Source organism: Lissotriton vulgaris, chromosome 8 (genome assembly GCF_964263255.1).
Source record: "Lissotriton vulgaris chromosome 8, aLisVul1.2, whole genome shotgun sequence".
In the NCBI taxonomy this organism is placed as follows: Eukaryota; Metazoa; Chordata; class Amphibia; order Caudata; family Salamandridae; genus Lissotriton; species Lissotriton vulgaris.
This window is the reverse complement of record NC_141696.1, coordinates 320,874,821-320,894,469: the sequence shown is the minus strand read 5'-3', so window position 1 is coordinate 320,894,469 and position 19,649 is coordinate 320,874,821.

Here is a 19,649-nt window from a genome sequence, read left to right as displayed (position 1 = left end):
TTCTCCATAAGTACCAAAAATAGGAAAAACTTGCAGGCTTCTTAATAAGATAGAGGCTGTAATAATACAATGATATTCAATGAGTGTCAAAACTCACTGAGGAGAAGTGCTGCCATTTCGTAGAGAATTGAGCAATGGAAAGACAGAGGAATATGATGTAAAAGCAAAAAGCGTAGCAACTGCACACAGAAAAATAAGGAAATAATGGTTGTTTTGAAAAGCTTGAAAGTCTTATGTTGTGAGCAGGATTATGTCGAGCAAAAAGAGGAGCCTTGGGGTGATGCACTGAATTAGGTCACAATATGATGGTGAAAGTGCACAATGAAGATGGAGCAAAACATGTGGCGCGCCACTTTAATAATAAAGATTGAGGGGGTGAGGCAGTCGCATTGCAGGAAGAAAGATTGACAAATGTCATTGAAGAATTAAAAATGTGGTGCTTGGAGCAAGAATATGGCAAGTAGTGAGAGAAGCCGTGAAATGAAGCATAAAGTTAAGTTATAGTTCGTTGGTGAGCGTGCATATGTGAACTGAAGTAAAACATGTAACGCATGGCTTGAGTAATGAGAGAGATGAGGAGTTGAGAGATTGAAGTGACCGCACACAAAATGGCAGCCGCAACTGAGGAGGCAGCTGAGAAGATGGAATACCTGGTGCTCTTTGGTGCTGGTGTGCAGTCGACACTACCAGATGAACACAGTGCAGTTCATGATCCTGGAACCGCACCCTAGGTGAAGAAAGGGTTGTGGGACCGGCAAAGAAAAGTTGCTAGCTTGAGCCGACGCTCCAGAGCTCACGGAGCAGTCACCATGTTCCCTGGGCATCAAGCCACACCCCCCTATTGTGGGTACACCTATAGTAGAGGGGGAGCGCACTCCGCCCTGCTGCTCATGGGAGCGTGAGCCCGCCCCGCATTAGTGTTTAAGCTAAAGGCGGGAGTCTACCCCACACTTTGGCGAGGAGAGCTGCCGCCGCAAAGTGACCCGGAAGCCAGGCAATTGCCACCTGGCTGTGGGCGGAACCTCACACAGCCGAGGAGGAAGTCAGGTGTCTCGTCCCTGAGCATGGGCAGGGCTCATGTGCACCATGAAGAGCCCTGCATGCAGGCCAGAGGAGGACGGAGCTTCCCAGATTGCTTCGACGCCCGAGAGAGGGACGGGAGCCTCGCGGGCTCCACTTTGATGATTCCTGCAGCCCCTCCCTCCGTTAGCGGAGCCAACGCAAGGAGAGGAGATGGCTTCCGTGCTTGTGCCCAAAGTGGAAGACCAGAGAAGTCAAGCAGAGCCCCGGTGAGTGTGGCGACCAGTGAGCATTTTTTGATGCTGTGGGAGGCACCAGGAGAGCCCTGGTGAAGAGGGCCTATTAGGCTTTGTTGGTGCCAGTGCTTTGGTTTGCCCAGCTACACCACACAAGCACAGGAGTTGCAACGTGGGGCAATTTTGCTTTACTCCAGGAGTGGGGGTTCAAAGGCACTGTTAGTGCCAGTGCTCATTTTGCATCAGCTGCACCGCGAGGGAGCGGGCAGATGCAGCGACGGGGGCAGGTGTGTTTGAGTACCAAGGAAGGGGTGAGATACACCCCACGCCCCAGTACATTGCACACAGTTTTTTCACTGCCAAGGCAGCTAAAGGGCCAATGGAAGGCCCTACAGTTAAGAGCCCTGACTTTGGGACAGAGGGCATTTGGGCCCCAGTGAAAGGCCAGTTGGCCTGGGATCCTTCCTAATGTGATGCTTATTGCATAATGTGTTTATGCCTACAGAGATGACATAATGTGTTTATGTTTATGATGTTGATGCATAATGTGTTTATGCCTATAATGATGGCAAATACTCTGTCTATGCCTAAAATGATAATGCTGAGAACAGTATTTTGCCAGTAGTTACTGATTGCCTTATATTTGCTACTTGTGCTTTGTGATGGTTCTGACCGTGTCCCAATTGCCCCGGTCATGTATATAATGCCCTGTGAATTTCTACCTTGTACCAGTTGGCACAATGCATATTGTGTTTTTATGATTCTATTGTGTTTTGGATAATACAAAGGCTATTTTGTCATATAACCTTGTGTGGAGTTTCTTTTGTGGTGTGCCTAGTGTGTTGCTGCTGTGTGTATGTGTTGCACAAACGCTTTACACATTACCTCTGGGATAAGAATGACTGCTCGTGCCAAGCTACCAAGGGGTGAGTAGGGGTTATCGTCAGTTTGTAACTCACTTGCCCTGATGAGAGTGGTGGTTTCTGCCTGGTTTAGGCGCCTGCCCTAGCCAACCAGAAATCCCATTTCTACCACCAATCTTAGAAAAGGCCAAGAGACATTGTCAAAAGCTTTTTCTCAATCCAGGGCAATAGCCATTGCCAGGGAGTGAGGGAGACACTACATCTCCTAGCACAAGCGCAAATAGTCTGATATTATCAGAGGCAAGTCTTCCCTTAATGAAACCGGTTTGGGAGGGATGCATTAGTGAAAGTAGCAATTTTTCCAATCTTGTAGCAATGATTTTTGCATACATTTTACAATCTACATTAAGTAGCATTATTAGCCTATATTTTTTAGGGTCTAGTGGGTCTTCGTTGTCTTTTGTGGATAACTGTTTTTATGGCGTCTGACAACTTTGGAACTGTTTTGCCATTAGAGGAATAAAAATCAAAGAGGGATTTTAGGTGCGGCATGATTTGTGATTGGAAGGATTTGTAGAAGCTGCCTAGGAAGCTGTCATGCCCATTGATTTCGTTATTTTTAGTGATTTGATCACTTTATCTATTTCTTGCATTTCAAATGGTTTGTTTATGGCTATCTGATCTACTTCTTTGAGTGATGGGAGATAGTTGTTTTGAGGTATTTTTCGAAATCTGGATTTTATAAATCTTAATAATATTGTGCTAAGGAAAAGGCTATGCTTTTAGTCTCTGTTTCTGTTTTCCCTGTTTTGCTCTTGATTGCAGTAATCTGGGTGTTCTGGCTTTTGACCGTTAGGTAGTTTGCTAGGACTTTACTGTTTTTTTAAATTCACTTTGTTTTTAGGTCTCGTGTTTAGCAGCGCATGCGCTGCATGCGCTGTCGCATCGAGACTTAAAGTAATCTGTATGTTGGCTTCAAGTGTGTGTAATTTCTCCTGCCCCTTGCTATTGGTTTAAATCTGGTATTGCTGTTGTTTTCTTGCTTTCTGTTGGCTGTTGCTCTTATGGTAACTTCCTTGTAGTCCCGAGGCAGCAGCGCCTAACTACAGTTTTCCTCCGCTTCCTGGCACGTAATTGCCTGCAGTGTACCATCTGTTGTTTACCCCTCCCTGACTGACATGTGAGACCCTGCCGGCAATTATAAGCTCTGGTTGTGGTTGGGGGTGTGGCCACCCTCTTCTCCCTCCTCACCTTGTTTTCACTGCTGCTGGACTGTGCTCGGCAGAGCGAAAATCTTTTCCACTGGCATTTTCCATCTGCTGTCCGCACCCCGAACCAAAGGGTTCCAGAGATGTAGGCGACTGACAGGCACAAGGTACAGTATGAACGGGCATTTTCATTAGCTTTGCACATTACTACTAGCATCATGAACTTTGTGGTGGGCGGCTGCCGCTTGCCCTTTCTTCCCCATAGCCTCCCAGCCAGGCGCGCAATGCCCATTGACCCACCTCTCTTCCTGCCTCCCTCCCTCTTGTGTGTCAGCCCGGGATGAGGCAGATTCCCGGGGCACACACACGGCTGCACCAAAGTACTTCACGGGTCTTTAAAAGACCATCTGCGTGTTAACAAGGCTTTGTTGTTTTTTCACGCCTCCGTAGAGCCCCTGCATCTCCACTGACTATCGCTAGAAGAAGAATTAGCCACCCAGAAATTTTTAGTAGCCCCGTCCCGAAATGTGGCTCTAGGTGTGCTGTTTATTATATTTATGTTTATTTATTCATCATACTAATCACAGCTCCTGCTTCACGGTGCACACATATGGGTGCCTTTGTAGTACCTTGTGCCTTTTATTTTCATTTGTGCATTTATTAATTGAGCACGGGCCCACTTCATGGAGTGCCGCACACACAGCTTTTATGTACTAATTCACGGCGCCCCCTTTTATGCATTTTTAGCTGCCGGTGATGTGTCCTTGAGGCTGAGTGCTTTCCATGCTGCACTGATAGCAGCGTCGCGGACATATTGAGCATTTGGCAGGGGCTCGGCTATGGAAAGTGGCTGAAAATAGCATAAAAGGGGGTGCCACTCCTTAATACATCAAAGCTGTGCATGCGGGGAAGCCAGCAAATTGTGCCCTCGGGCGGTGGCTGCTTCAGGGATTGAAGGAGGCAGCAGCAGGGAGCAGTAGCAGTGATACCTGGCCAACCTTAATACTGTAATGTCTAAGTACAGTTCACTGGTTAGCTCTGCCTGAGAATATCTGATCGGCTCCAGTGTGCCACCATCAAACACTGTTTGTCAGCTTGACATCCCCTTGGTTTGGCGCTGTTTACAACCAAGAGGCTGATTAGGGGAAAAACAAAGCAACTGCTGATGCAAGTTTTTAAACACTATAAACAGTTCTGCAGTTTTCTTTTATACAGTCCTATTACAAAAATAAACAATATGCACTAACTACGTATAGTTAGCAAAAGTGCAGGAGCGCATGCGTTCTCTACCTCCTGCTGACATGTTTTTTTCAGACCCTGCAGCGTAGATAGACTCATGTCCCAGTGGTGAGTGCTTGTACTGGAGTAGATATGTGCTGTGAAAGCTCTTGCAGGAGCTGCACACTTACCATCGCACCACCGTCAGTGCCAGAAACAGAACGAGCTCATCGAGCCGAAGACCGAACCCGATGCACAGTATGGCTACCCCCTGGGAAAGCAGTAGCCGCACCTGCCTGTCACCCTTGCTGTCTCAGCTCCAAGCAAGCTCATTATTTTTAAAACAGAGAAATGTAATTCACAAGCTCCATTTATTTACTTTTTTCTACTTTTTTCTACACCTTTCCCTTTTTCCAAAGAACATTTTTGCCACATGATGCACTTCATATGCTAATACAGGTTGCTCATACATCCTTTACGTCACATAGCCATCTTTTGCAGGGTGTGCCACTTTGTACATATCAGGTAAGAACTATTGAGTAGTTTCTTTTGTCCACAAATGTATGCCATTTTTTGTCAGCTGTGAAGCAACTTTATGCACAGAGAAAAATACGCCTGTGGGGTGGGCCATTCCATAATGTTTTTGTTGCCATCTGTTTTTTTTTGCCTAATATTTCCAGTGGCACAGCTCCCCGGGGTTTTTGGGAAGTAATGCCAAGGTGTCTTCCCCATGACTATAAAGATGCACTAATAATGTCCCCCGTTGTTTCTGTGGCTTAACAGCCGACTTTGAAGCTGGGGAACCAGGCTCAAGTCTGGTAGGAGGCTCAAACATCCTGTCATTCTGAGCAAACCACTTAATCTGACCGTGCCTAAAAATTAATGTGTCGGTCTCTGATGCAAGTTGACCATAAATAGAACAACTCTTAACACCTTGGCTGCTTGAGATATTCCCCTGCTGTGCTGGACCATAATAGAAACGGGTGTGGTCACAACGAGCTGAGCTCGTCATGACCACACAAGCACTGTGCCTCATGATGAGCTGAGCTCACCATGAGCACCGAAGGGGTTAAACATTGCGTGGAAAGCATGCTATGAACAAAAATAATTTGCATGTTCTTCATTGCCAAGAGCTACAATTAAAGAATTTCTTAACTTGTTTTAAGTCCATTTGGATCTTGTACAAATCATGTTACCCGCAGCAAAGCACGCAAGATGACATTACACACAGTTGTAAAACACTAATTATAAAAAATTGCAAAAAGCTTTGTTTTTAAGACTCTTACTACCGTAACTTGCCCAAGATCACAAATTGTGGTAAAGTGTGAAGACACAGTAGACTCAAGTCGCACTGTTCCACAGTTGACATTTTGGCCGGACACTGATGACAGTTGCTCCCATGTTCAATCCTCGTGGACAGGGGTGGGAACTAGAAGGCAATGCAAAGCCACTGCCTAATGTTTAAGAATATGTGCCAGGCCCCATACCTTTCTACCCAAGCCTGACTCTGCTGAATGTCTGGCTTGCTGAGTACCATGTACAGTCTTTATTTCACCTCATGCCTCTATCACCCTCCCCCCTTCATCTTTCTTGGAGGTTTTTTTTGGGTCAAAATCTGAAGATGTAAAATAAGTCTCAGTCCGAAGAAATGACTTCCTGGTGGCTGCGATCTGCAATCACCGGCTCAAATTAAACACTGCTCGGATGCAGGGCCCAGAAGTCCTTTCTGATGTTGGAGCCCTTTTTCACAGCTTAGTAGCCTGGCTGCCCTTCCTGGCTTCCCTGAGACACCTCCGCACAGTCACTGAAATGAGGCATTCCGGTTGGAACGTGCTGCTTGAAGACGCCTGATCTGGACGAGGCACTACAGCCTTCAGCAAACAGCTAAGACCTAATAGGAGAACAATTCATTATATGTAACTATCAAGTCAAGTCAAGTCAAATAATTTATATAGCACGCTACATACCCAGAGGGTCTCAAGGCGCTTGAAGGGGGGTGGGGAATTATTTGTCGAAAATCCAAGTTTTAAGTTGCTTTCTGAATGCTAGGTGGTTCTGAGTGCGGCGATAGTGAGTAGGAAGTGAGTTCCAGGTTTTAGCTGCCAGGTAGGTGAAGGATCTTCCTCCCATGGTTGTTTTGTTGATGCGAGGTACAGTGGCAAGGGCTTGGTTGGAGGAGCGTAGTTGGCGGGAGGGGGTGTAGAAGGAAAGTCGAATGTTGAGGCATTCGGTACCAAGTTCGTAAAGTGCTTTGTGTGCGCGGGTCAGGAGGCGGAATGTTATCCTCTTGTTAACGGGGAGCCAGTGGAGGTCTTTCAGGTGGCTAGAAATGTGGTCTTTACGGGGGATGTCTAGTATGAGTCTGGCTGATGCGTTCTGGATGCGTTGGAGTTTTTTCTGAAGTTTTGCGGTGGTACCGGCATATAGGGTGTTACCGTAGTCCAGGCGGCTCGTGACCAGTGCGTGGGTGACCGTGTTTCTAGTTTCGGTGGGGATCCAGCGAAATGTTTTTTTGAGCATGCGAAGAATGTTGAAGCAGGACGATGAAACGGCATTGACTTGTCTGTTCATCGATAGTGAGGGGTCCAGGATGACGCCCAGGTTCCGTGCGTGGTCCGTCGGGATGGGTGCTTTTCCAAGGGCCTCAGGCCACCAAGAGTTATCCCAGGCGGAGGGGGAGGTACCTAAGATAAGGACTTCTGTTTTGTCTGAGTTCAGTTTCAGACGGCTGTGCTTCATCCACTCGGCAACTTCTTTCATTCCTTCATGTAGGTTGGTTTTGGCGGTGTTTGGGTCTTTGGTGAGGGAGAGGATCAGTTGGGTGTGTCATCAGCGTAGATGATGATGTTGAGGTTGTGTTGGCGTGCGATGGTCGCGAGGGGGCTCATGTATACGTTGAAGAGGGTGGGGCTGAGTGAAGATCCTTGTGGTACGCCGCAGGTGACTTCAGTGGCCTCTGACTTGAATGGTGGAAGGCGGACTCTCTGAGTTCTACCGGTAAGGAACGAGGTGATCCATTCCAGTGCTTTTCCTTGGATTCCGATGTTTCTGAGGCGTTGTAGGAGGGTGCTATGACAGACTGTGTCGAAGGCTGCGGAGAGGTCAAGGAGGATGAGGGCGACTGTGTCTCCATTGTCCAGTAAAGTTCGAATGTCGTCTGTTGCTGCGATGAGGGCGGTCTCAGTGCTGTGTTTGGCTCGGAAGCCGGACTGTGAGGAGTCGAGGGATTTGTTGGTTTCGAGGAAGGCGGCGAGCTGGTTGTTGACAGCTTTCTCAATGACTTTGGCCGGGAATGGTGGGAGAGAGATGGGGCGGTAGTTTTTGAGATCGGTGGGGTCAGCTGTGGGTTTTTTCAGAAGGGCGCTGAGTTCGGCGTGTTTCCAGATTTCCGGGAAGGTGGCGGCATTGAGGGAGCAGTTGATGATATCCCGGAGGTGTGGTGCTATGATGGAGTCTGCTTTGTTGAAGATATGGTGAGGGCATGGGTCTATAGGGGACCCAGAGTGGATGGAGTTCATCAAGTGGATGGTGTCCTCGGTGGAGTTAGGGTTCCAGTCGTTGAGGATGTTCGAGGGGGGTGAGGGTACGGCAGAAGGTTGGGAGGGTTGGTCTCCGGGTAGGTTGTCGAAGCTGTTGTGGATGTCTGCGATTTTGTCGTGGAAGAACGAGGCTAGGGAGTCGCAAAGGGTTTGAGAGGGAGTGATGTCGTTTGAGTTGGCTGAGGGGTTGGTAAATTCTTTGATGATGTTGAATAATTCCTTGCTGTTGTGGGCGTTGTTGTCTAGTCAGTCTTTAAGTGCAGTTTTCTTGGCAGTTCGGATCAGTTGGTGGTGTGTGCGGGTGGCGTTTTTGAAGGCGTCCTTGGTGCTGGTGTTTGGGTCTTTTTTCCAGGCCTTCTCGAGGGAGCGACAGAGTTTCTTGGATTTCTTAAGATCATCGTTGAACCAGGAGCATTTTTGCTGCCTAGTTTGTTTTGACGTTTTTTCAAAGGTGCTAGGTTGTCGGCGCAGTTGGTTAGCCATTGAGTGAAGTTAATGGTTGCTTGGTTGGGGTTCGAGGAGTGGGCAGGGGGATTTTGGAGAAGCGATGAGGAGATCTGGTCGATGGTAATTTTGTTCCAGTTTCTTCGCAGAGTAGGTTGAGGATGGTTGTGGGTTGTGGTCTTTTTGTAGACAAAGTGAACGCAGCTGTGGTCCGTCCAATGGAGAACCGTGGTGTGCCTGAAGGATATATGTTTGCTGGAGGTGAAGATAGGGTCGAGTGTGTGACCTGCGTTGTGAGTGGGGGTGTTAACAAGTTGTTTGAGTCCAAGGTTGGCGAGATTGTCCAGTAGGGTGGTGGCGTTGCTGTCGTTGCTCTTTTCCAGATGAAAATTGAGGTCTCCCAGTAGAATGTAGTCCTCGGAGGGGAGGGCATGTGGGGTGATAAAGTCAGTGATGTCATCACTAAATTGTGCATGGGGTCCAGGCGGCCTGTATAGGAGGGTACCTCTGAGTGTGGTCTTGGGGTCGGTGTGGATCTGGAAGTGAAGGTGTTCGGCGCTAGCGAGGTTGACGTCTGAGCTGGTTGAGATGTGGATGGAATTCTTATGGACGATGGCGATGCCTCCTCCTGTTTGCTTGGTGCGGTCCTTACGGATGATCTTATGTCCTTCCGGGATGGCAATGGTGATGTCTGGGGCTGAGGAGGCGTTCATCCATGTTTCTGTTAGGAAGGCGACGTCCGGAGAGATGGTGTCTAGTAGATTCCAAAGGTCGATGGCGTGTCTGTGGACCGAGCGGGTGTTGAGCAGGATGCATTTTAGGTGGTTGGTGTCAGATCTCTGTTTGGTGTTCGTGATGTGGAGTTGCTCTTGGTGCTGTCATTCTTGCAGGAGTTGCATGTGAAGGGTCCATGGGTGTGCCCGGGAGTGGCTTGGGCGCAGTCTTTCATTTAAATGTATGTTGTTATAGAGCACTTTAGCCCGTTGGATAATTTATAAAACGGCACAATCATTTCAAGCAAGGTGAGAAATAATCATTGAGGCCAGCGAAGTGACTAGAGGAAGTGCTAGATTGACAGACAGATGTTTTGTTGTGGATAGCGCTTATTAACCGCATCGCTGCTATCGTATATTCCCGCTGTGTGCTGCCATTTGCAAATTCCCATTGTTTCGGACAAGGTCAACTCGTCATAAGCACAGCGCAGGTAACACCCATGATGAGTTGACCTTGTCACAAGCATCGAAGGAGTTAAACGTTTTAGCCCACTTCTAATCGCTTTGCATCTTGCCAGATATTTGAACCAAGAGCACATGAAGTGGTTTGTCCAACAACACACATTCTGGTCACGTGAGGAAGCTCAGGTTCAAACCAGTATCTCCTGCTTGTAGCTGACAAGCGAACCAGTAGACCAGCAAGAACTGGTAAAGTCACTAATAAACATCATCCTGCGACATCCGCTCCTATTACAGTAATGGGCCTACCACAGCTCCACCAGAGCAGCAGCTGCTGGTGCATTTAAAAAGTGTCAGAAAGTTAAATATAATGTTCAAGCAGGGAGGGCGTGGATTACAAAGCAGGTGAGGAGAGGATGTGGCCAGGTACGAGTCCAGGGCACATCACACAATCTCCCAGTGCCGCAGCGTAAAAAAATGACTAATGTCATTTATACACTGAAGTAGCAGCACCACATATTTTGGTCTTTATATATAATCACCTGGCACAATAATATTTACATTTTGCCCAACTTTGACAAGAGTTGCTGGCTGAACGTGCTTTAAAACATGCTGTTTACCATAAGGTTTTCCATAGACTCCTTCAGGGAAAACATCCTAGTCTAGTCTAGTCTGGATATTTGTATTGCGCAGACATATCACATCCCCAGAGGGAGTCTCATGGCGCATGCGGACAATCCCAGAAAAAGATAGTGAATGATCCTAAAAGTGAAGGCCTAACTAAAAAGCCACGTTTTCAACAACTTTCGGAAACTCATGTGTTCGATAGTTGTACGGATGTTTAAAGGAAGTTTGTTCCATAGGAGTGGTGCCATATAGGAGAAAGCACGTCCACCACTTCTGGCTGTTTGAACTCTAAATGGCGTGAGTTGGAACTTAGAGCTAGATCTCAGTTCTCGACCAGGCTGGTACCATGTCAATTTTCGGTTCCAGTATTTTGGTCCTGTGCCGTACATATGTTTATGAACCAAACACATGGTTTTAAAAATGGCTCTTTTTTTTTACAGGGAGCCAATGTAGACTTTTTAGGCATGGCAGGGAGGGGGATCGTTTTGGTAATCCCGAAATCAGACGAGCAGCAGTGTTTTGAACAACTTGTAATTTCTTAATGTGGCATTCATTTATGGCAAGCAAAAGGGAGTTACCATAATCTAATCTAACCTATTTATTATAAGGCCCTGAACTAGGACTCTGCGTGCTTCCTTTGGTATCCATTTGAAAACTCTGCGTAAACTTCGCATGATTCCAAAACAGGTCCCAACGGTGTGGTTTACATGGCCCTTCATGGATAATTTATTATCCATGTGGATTCCAAGGTTGCGGACGGATTCTTTAGGGACAGGGCATTCTCCCATTTCCGGGGGCCACCAATCCTGGGTCCATTGTACACTGGCTTGGCCAAATGTCATTATTTCAGATTTAGCACCATTCAGTTGTAAATGACTCAGACTCATCCAATTTTTTACCTCCACCAGGCATTTTTTGAAGCGCTTTTTGGTGTCATTTATGTCATGGCCAAGGGTGACTAGTATTTGCGTGTCATCAGCGTAACACGTCAAATCCATATGCCCTAATGAGATTGGCTAAAGGGGACATATAAACATTAAAGAGCGAAGGGCTGAGGATAGAGCCCTGAGGCACACCCCTTGTAACTGGCCGTGTGCTGGCTAAGGTTTCATCTGTTTGCAGTGTGGTTGTTCGATTTGACAGGTAGCTGATAAACCATCTTAAAACCTGCCCTTTGACACCACACTCCCATAGTCTTCTGACCAAGATGTGATGGAAGATAGTGTCAAAGGCAGCCAATAGGTCTAAAAGTACCAGAATGCACGATTGACGTTTGTCAAGGGCAAATCTGATATTATCGGTGACCTCAATCAGGGCTGTCTCCGTGCTGTGAGCAGCACGGAAACCTGACTGAGAGGAGTCAAGTAGATTGTACCTCTCGAGATAGCCTATCAGCTGTTCATTAACAAATGCCTCTAATACTTTCCCCGAGAAGGGTAGCAAGGAAATGGGGCGGTAGTTTGAGAAGGTGTTTGGGCACAATAACTGTAATGTAGCCATTTGTCTTATTAGATACCTTTGCAACTAGTTGTATAAAATACAGCAGCATGTAGTAGTCTAATTTTATTATCTTGCAAGAACACTACTTGGTACCACATAGGACATACATTTAATACTTGGCCCACACACGCTCCTATGCTGTCTACACACTTACTAATCAATTAAACCGGATTTATAAAGCATGATAAATCACCCTTGAGGGTCTCAAGGCGCTGGGATTTCTATCTGTTTCCTGGTGATTTCTTCATAATGGAGTGTTGGGAAACTTTCCTGAACAAAAATTCTTATTTAAAGGAGCGTATGTGCACTTTTTAAACATATGTATTTATGTTGTTCAAAGGGTGCGTTTCTATGTTGCAAATTAACTAACAAGCATTTGCATTGCATTTGTGAGAGTTTAAACTATTAGTATTGTAAATGACAATGCCTTTTATTCATGTTTTAAAACCCGAACCATAAATAAAAAGCATTGTCTTTTACAATGCCAATTCCTCAATCTCGCATGAACGTGAGACCTATTGCATTGTCAATAGGTCTCGCAATGGGGACCTTATAACTGTGCAATGCAATAGGGCTCGCATTTGCACGAGTTTAAGCTATAGGCATTGTAAATGACAATGGCTTTTATTTGTTTTGAAAACCAATACGTAAATAAAAGGCATTGTCATTTACAATGCCAATGATTCAAATTCTCACAATTGCGAGACCTATTGCATTGTAAATGCCTGTTTGCCTTGTTGGTGTTCAGCCATATGTGAGCTCTCTTGCTCATTAGTTTATTGTACTGACATCTTAGGGTTTTCAGTTTGTTGATTGTTTCAACAGAGTGTTTGCAGACTAGAAGTTACTCATGCTGTTTTACTTTAGATTCTATTTCTTCAAGTTTTTTGTTGGCTAACTTATTTTTATTGGTCCTAATACTGATCATTCTGCCCTGGAGTGTTGCTTTCAAGATTTCCCAGAGTACATCTGGAGAGATCTTTGGGAGGCATTTTCATTAAAGTAATTAACAATTGCAGCGCATATTTCTTCTATGATGGTTAGAGTCGTGTTGAGATGTCATAATCTCTCTGGATTTTGAATGTTAGATATTGTAATGTGTAATGAAATGCAGGCATGGTCCGAAATAATGATGGGTTCAATCCTAGGATTGGAATAGGCAGGTGTAAGTTTCTGGTTAGGTAGGATGTAGTCAATCCTTGAGTTAGAGCTATGTGGGAGGGAGTACAAATTGAACTCGCTACCAGTGGGGCTGAACAGCCTCCATATGTCAGTTAGGTTGTGTGCTGAGCATACGTTTTTAATTTTGTTGTGGGATTTCCCTGGTCTTTGTTTGCAGGGGGATGGTCTAACAGTAGGTCCATGGGAAGGTTGAAATCTCCTGCTAATTGTATAAAAGCCCTATTTGGAATGTTTTTAGTCTTTTATTTAGGTTGATCTAGAATGGGCGCTAGTCGGATGTGGGTGCAAAAATATCAGTGGCTCCTCCCCGGTCAGCCTCCCGGCACTCTCAGTCGGCTGTAGATTTTTCACCTCTATGTTTTTGGCGTGCCACGTTAATCGGCATGCTGCTGTCTCCACTGGTGTCTGGTACTGGCGCTGCATCTCTGCAGCGCCACCCACAATCATGAGTCAGTCAAAGACTGTATCAAATGCCATGTGTGTACGCGTCCTTGTTGGTTGAGTGTACACATCGCTGTCAAAGCTGCATCTACTACTGCCTGCAATCATGATGAGTCACACACACTGGATTAAATACAATGTGAACCAGGCATCTATTTTTAGGACTGAACCCCAGCACAAGGAATAAGCACAATGTTTGGAGGTGGAGTGCCAGATAGCACGGTTTGTCCTGAAGAGACCCATGGATATTCTTCAGACTGCTGCTTTGTTAAAAAACATTTAAGGCATCCCACTGTATATATGCTCACTACTGCACTTTTGAGCACTGCGCCATCTGCACTCTAATTGTTTTTGTTTGATATTCATTTGATATATTTTGAGAATAAATGGAACTAAATATTTTGCATAATAAGAGAGGGATTTGGACTTATTATCTGTGAAGAAGAAGCCCGCAGAACTATTGTTGTATATGTACTTGCTCCAATAGGAGCATGCAGCCTGAACTGCCATGCCAGTACCTCCCTACACCAGAGCACAAGCAACCCAAAACGAGATTTATCATGATTGGGGCTCATCTGTCAAATGTAGTTTGGCTCCAGTGGCTAACTTGTATAGCCAGCTTATTCTCTTTGTCACAAATTCTTACTTAATCTTTTACACAGACTTGACTTCCAGTTCTCTCAAATCACTGAATCTGTCTTTCACCTTGATATTGCAGCTGTCCTTCACAGTTTCATTACTGTGGTCTTTCACGTTCTGACTATTGGTGAGCCATTCTCTTGAAAACATAGTCTGCAGTAGCTATCTCATGCAAGGTCTCACATTCTATTACAGCCATGTGTGACAGTTCCATCTTTTTACTGTATGCCAATCTACAACTGCAAGTTATTTAGGATCTATGTTTGTGATGGGGCTGGATTCCATATTCTAAATTTACTTAGGAATACCTGGTTGATGGTCTTTATGGCCTGCTATGAAGTGCAGGCAATAAAGGAAAGAAAGCAAAGGACCAGAGGCTCTAGATTGTAGTTTGGTTAATTTATTAAAGAGCCAAAAACAACAAAATATAGACACACCTCAAGATCAGAGTGTATGAGATATATGAATACTAATAGAGAGTCCAATCTACGAAAATAGTTCATTCAGCACAATAGGCACAGAATAATTAACTCCAAAATCAGAACAAACTAAGTATGATCAGTGCTTCCAAATCCTTTTTCACTTTATGAATAATATGCCCCTACTCTACTTCTAAACTGAGATCCCTTTCTACTTTACCAGGAGAATTTCCTTCAGAATTGTCAGCACGTGTTGGCTTCCTAAGAGGTACACTCACTTTAAATAGGTCTAGTATAGTGAAGCTACAGAGCTCATTCTAAGATACTCTCTGTCCTCAATCAAAAGAAGAAGTCCCTCAAATCTGTCCTTGTGCCTAATACAAAAAGAAAAAGTTGCACCCCTAACAAGTCACATTGTACTCTATTTCGTGAACACCTCTTTTGAGTAACTTTCCACCAACTTCCAAATAATATGGGTCTTTGCCGACGACCTTGGTTCCCAGGTTTCACCATGCACAAAATGTGTCCTCCTTTCTCTCTGTTCAAGCTCTTCAAAGGCATTCCTCTCCACCCCATATATCTTCTTAAATCTAAAATAACGAGGTCGAATTCCTGCACCTGCAGTAGGGGCGAAAGGAAACTTTCCACACACGCATACATTTCAATTAACTCACACTTAAGAGCAAACGAGGGGAAGCTAAACTTAAGAAAAGCGAAAGCTAGGCCTACAATTGGCTAACCTAAGAATGTTCACCCATTACACAAACCTCTATAAGAATACATTTATAAACAATGAATACATTCATTTGCCTAATTTTCATAATATACATGCATAATTACATGTTTCTCTAATCACATGACGATAAATGTAGAACACTGAACCCGGATTCTCCCACGAGCTGTTGTCAACATTACAACTTCTCCTTTTCCCACGCAACATTAGGAATCACTGGTGTATCAGGAGACATCAAAATTTCCAACCGATACAAGTTTAACAAGCAAGACACCCAATTCTCCTTTTTGAGTACCAATTGTAGATCACTCCCAAAACACAAAGAGGATATTTTTTAATCTTTTAATTGATCAGAAGCCAGATGCGTTATTCCTCACAGAGACTTGGTTATCAGACAGTTCTGGCCCTGAGATAGCCCAAGCCTTCCCTCCTAACTACTCTATAGTTAGGAAAGATTGGGAGAACCAAGGAGGAGGAGGCATCTGTGTAATTTTTAAAAATACTTATCAATGCAAGTGGACATATGCGAAATTAGGTAACTGCGAAGCAGGACTTTTTAAACTCACACTAACTCCTCAAATACCACTCACAGGGCTCCTGATGTATCGCCCCCCGGGGGGGGCAGGAGAATGGGCGGCTGCCCTACCTGACCTTTTAGCACCTCTCTTATTGGAGGCCTCCATGTTTACCATATTAGGCGATCTAAACCTACATTTAGAAGATCGTGATTGCCCACTGATAGCTAACTTTCTCGCAGATCTAGAGGCTTTAAACATCCACCTGTGGAACTCTGCTCCTTCCCATCAGGCCGGCCACCTACTGGACCCCATATTTGCAAATTTTGATTGCATTAAATGGGAGTCGACACTACCCATTGTGCGGTCGGACCATTTTCTTAGCAAATTTACCATATGGGCTCCGCCTCAAAAAATATTAAAAAATCAGAAATGTGGCTCAGAAAATGGAAAAAAACTTCAGATAAAAGATCTGGATGAACAACTAACCAGATCCAACCCGGGCTTTGAGATAGATAAAATTACAACTGAGGATCATCACAGAATCAATAGCTGGATAGCAGATGCTGCTCTGACGGTCGTCCCCCCGACCCTAAGTAAACAAAAATCATGTAACCCTCCAGCTCCCTGGTTCTCAAATAAGCTAAAAGAGGAAAAAAGCCTATGCAAGAAGTTAGAAAGACAATGGAGGAAAGATTACAATCCTGACAATAAAGAAAAGTATAAGCTAGCACTCAATACATACCACCTATCATGTAAAATCGCCAGGGGAAACTTTACCAAAAACACGATCTTAGAAGCGCAGAATCACTCAGGGACTCTCTTTAAGTGCTTAAAAATCTAGCTGGAGCAGCTACCCTACCTGAACCTCCTGTCTTATCACCTACCCAATGCAATAACATTGCTAATTTCTTCCACGAAAAAATAGCTACGATATACACCAATTTTACACCCAACAATGATGATATTAATATCAGCTCCCCTACACCTCTCAAAGAAGATCAACGAGAGCTCTCTAGGAACCAAGAAATTAGAACATGGCAACCAATAGACGCTTTGGCCTTTAGGGCTGCCTTGAATAGCATAAAATCAGGTTCACCCCTAGATCCTCTACCTGCACATGTTCTTAAACAATTGGACATTCCTACCCTGGAGGTACTTAGAGCATTATTAAATGCCTCCCTAGAGGAAGCTATACTACCTAATGACTGGAAACACGCCATGGTAGTCCCCCTGCTAAAAAAGGCCAATAGTGACCCCGAAATGCTCCCCAATTTTCGCCCGGTATCTCTACTACCGATCATGTCTAAAATTCTAGAAAAACACGTCAATAAACAGCTATCAGACTTTGTCAATAACAATAACCTGCTTCACTACTCACAATCAGGCTTCAGAAAAGGTCACTCCACGGAGTTCACTCAGTAACTTGGGGTTACTGAGGTCATACGACAAGAACTGGATAAGGGAGGCACGGCGGCACTCATCCTTTTGGATTTGAGTGCCGCATTCGACACCATATGCCACACCACCCTCATCAAGTGCCTAGAAGACATTGGTAGAGGGAAAGCATTAAAATTGTTGGAGCAATTTCTCCTGCACCGCACTTATCAGGTCTTCTCCAAAAGCAATCGGTCTGAAATACATACGTCCCCCTATGGAGTGCCCCAGAGCTCTATATTGAGCCCCCTCCTTTTTAATGTGTATGTCACTCCCCTAACCAAAATTGCAGAAGAGATGGATCTTACCATCTATTCATATGCGGACGACACACAACTTGTGTTCTCCCTTACATCTTCAGAAAAATCTGACGTCTCTCCCCTTCGATCAGGACTACTCAAAATGGCCAACTGGCTCCACTCTCAAAAACTAAAACTGAATGGGGAAAAAACAGAGCTGTTAGTTTTTAGCAATCAAAAGAATATCTGGGGCCCAACTCACTGGCCAGCGGAAATGGGCGCCACCCCTACCGCAGTTCAATCCGCACGTAATCTAGGGATCATAATCGATGATAAGCTGTCCATGCGGACACACACAGCTAAAACGGCCTCCACATGTTTTCTCATCCTCAAATGGCTGAGAAAAATACTGTGGCAACTGCCACATGGGGCTCAGAGGACTGTCATACAGGCATTAATTACGTCTAGATTAGACTACGGTAACGTACTATTTCTAGGAGTTACGAATAGAACTCTGAACCAACTGCAAGTAGTCCAAAACTCTGCGGCCAGAATGCTCCTTAATCTTCCAGGACACACAAGGATGACAGACCATCTTAGAAATCTACACTGGCTGAGAGTGTCCAGCAGAGTAAAGTTCAAAGCACTGTGCTACATGCACAGGATCAGCTTAGGAACAGCCCCGGAGTACCTATGTAAAATGGTCCAGAAATACCTACCTGCGCGCAACTTGCGCTCAATAAATCAAGCGAAATTCATTGTGCCCAGGATAAAAAGGGTTCGACTAGGCGGTCACTCTTTCTCCTTATTAGCGCCGACACTATGGAATTCACTACCCCTCCAATTACGGCTAGAACCATGCTATCTACGCTTTCGCAAGGGAGTCAAAGAATTGCTGTTCATTCAATAATTGTCCCCTGCTTCCTTACCAGTAATACTGATCCAGGGCGCCGGGAAACCCTCAGGGTAGCTGTCGCGCCATATAAATGCAATAAATAAATAAATAAATAAAATAAACATGAGAAATCCTGATCAGTCCTGTAAATAGCGTCACAGATTCATTCCACTGATTTTAATGTGAAGATATAAACTTCATTTTAATAACACGTATTACAGTAAAACAATAGAATACATGCGAGTCCAGTTCATACATGAATATAATACAGCCTAACAACTTTGAGAGCATTGAGAAATGTGAAATGTATTTATGTATTTATTTATTTATTTATTTATGTGTTTATTCGTACATTTTGGGCTCAGCCTGTTTGGTCAAACATTTTCCTTCACAATGGAAATTGAGGTTATGTATTTAAGCCTCTATTGTCACTACATCAGAAATTTCTCGGGATGCCTATTTTTCAAATTGCATAACCAACTAAGAAGTGACTACAAATGTTAACATAATATTCTTCTTGGGCTGTGTTTTTTTATGGAAAACGGATTAGTGGCGTTACTTGCAATGCAGCATTTATGAAACCTCTTCATTCTAGTGGAATACAGGATCCGTTGGGAGACATGATCATGATCTTGTGCAGGGGTATTCAATATAGGCTGGATTAATATAATATTTTCAGGATAACCATTGGCTTTGTAAATAACTTTGTTATTCATTACATGTCCGCTTCTTTGTTGGCCGTCCTGAAAATGTTGCATGGATATTACGGTCTCTTGTATCCTTTCACAGTTGTTTTCCCAGGGGCATGATACGTCTGTTTATCCACCATGCCTGAACTCAACCGCATTTACTTGATTTCAAGGCACATGAACGTTTATATTTTTTTCATAATCAGACCAGCCCCCCTCAATAAGAGTGCTTATTTGTGGGTGCATTTACTATAAAGTCCTCCCAGAATTAAAAATAATTGGATCCAAAGAAGTTAAAATAATATGCCACTTTAACAAAAGTAAGAACAGTGGGAGTAGGACTAGGAGTGAACCAGTTATTTGTATTTTTTTCAACATTTTTAATGATGCACAATTCACTTGATAAGCATCAAGAAAACCTGGGCGTTTGCAATTTTCCTGAAATATAACCATCATCCTCAACCCTACATCTGCAAATTGTCTGCAAAGTGAAAATTCGGCAGGTATAGGGTTAGGGTAAAGTTGCAAGTGCAGCGTTATTTTTCACTTTTTTTTCTTCACATGCATTTTTTTCTAACTCATGACATCTCTTCTCATACTTCACTGAAAAAATGTTTGAGCACAGACTCGTTC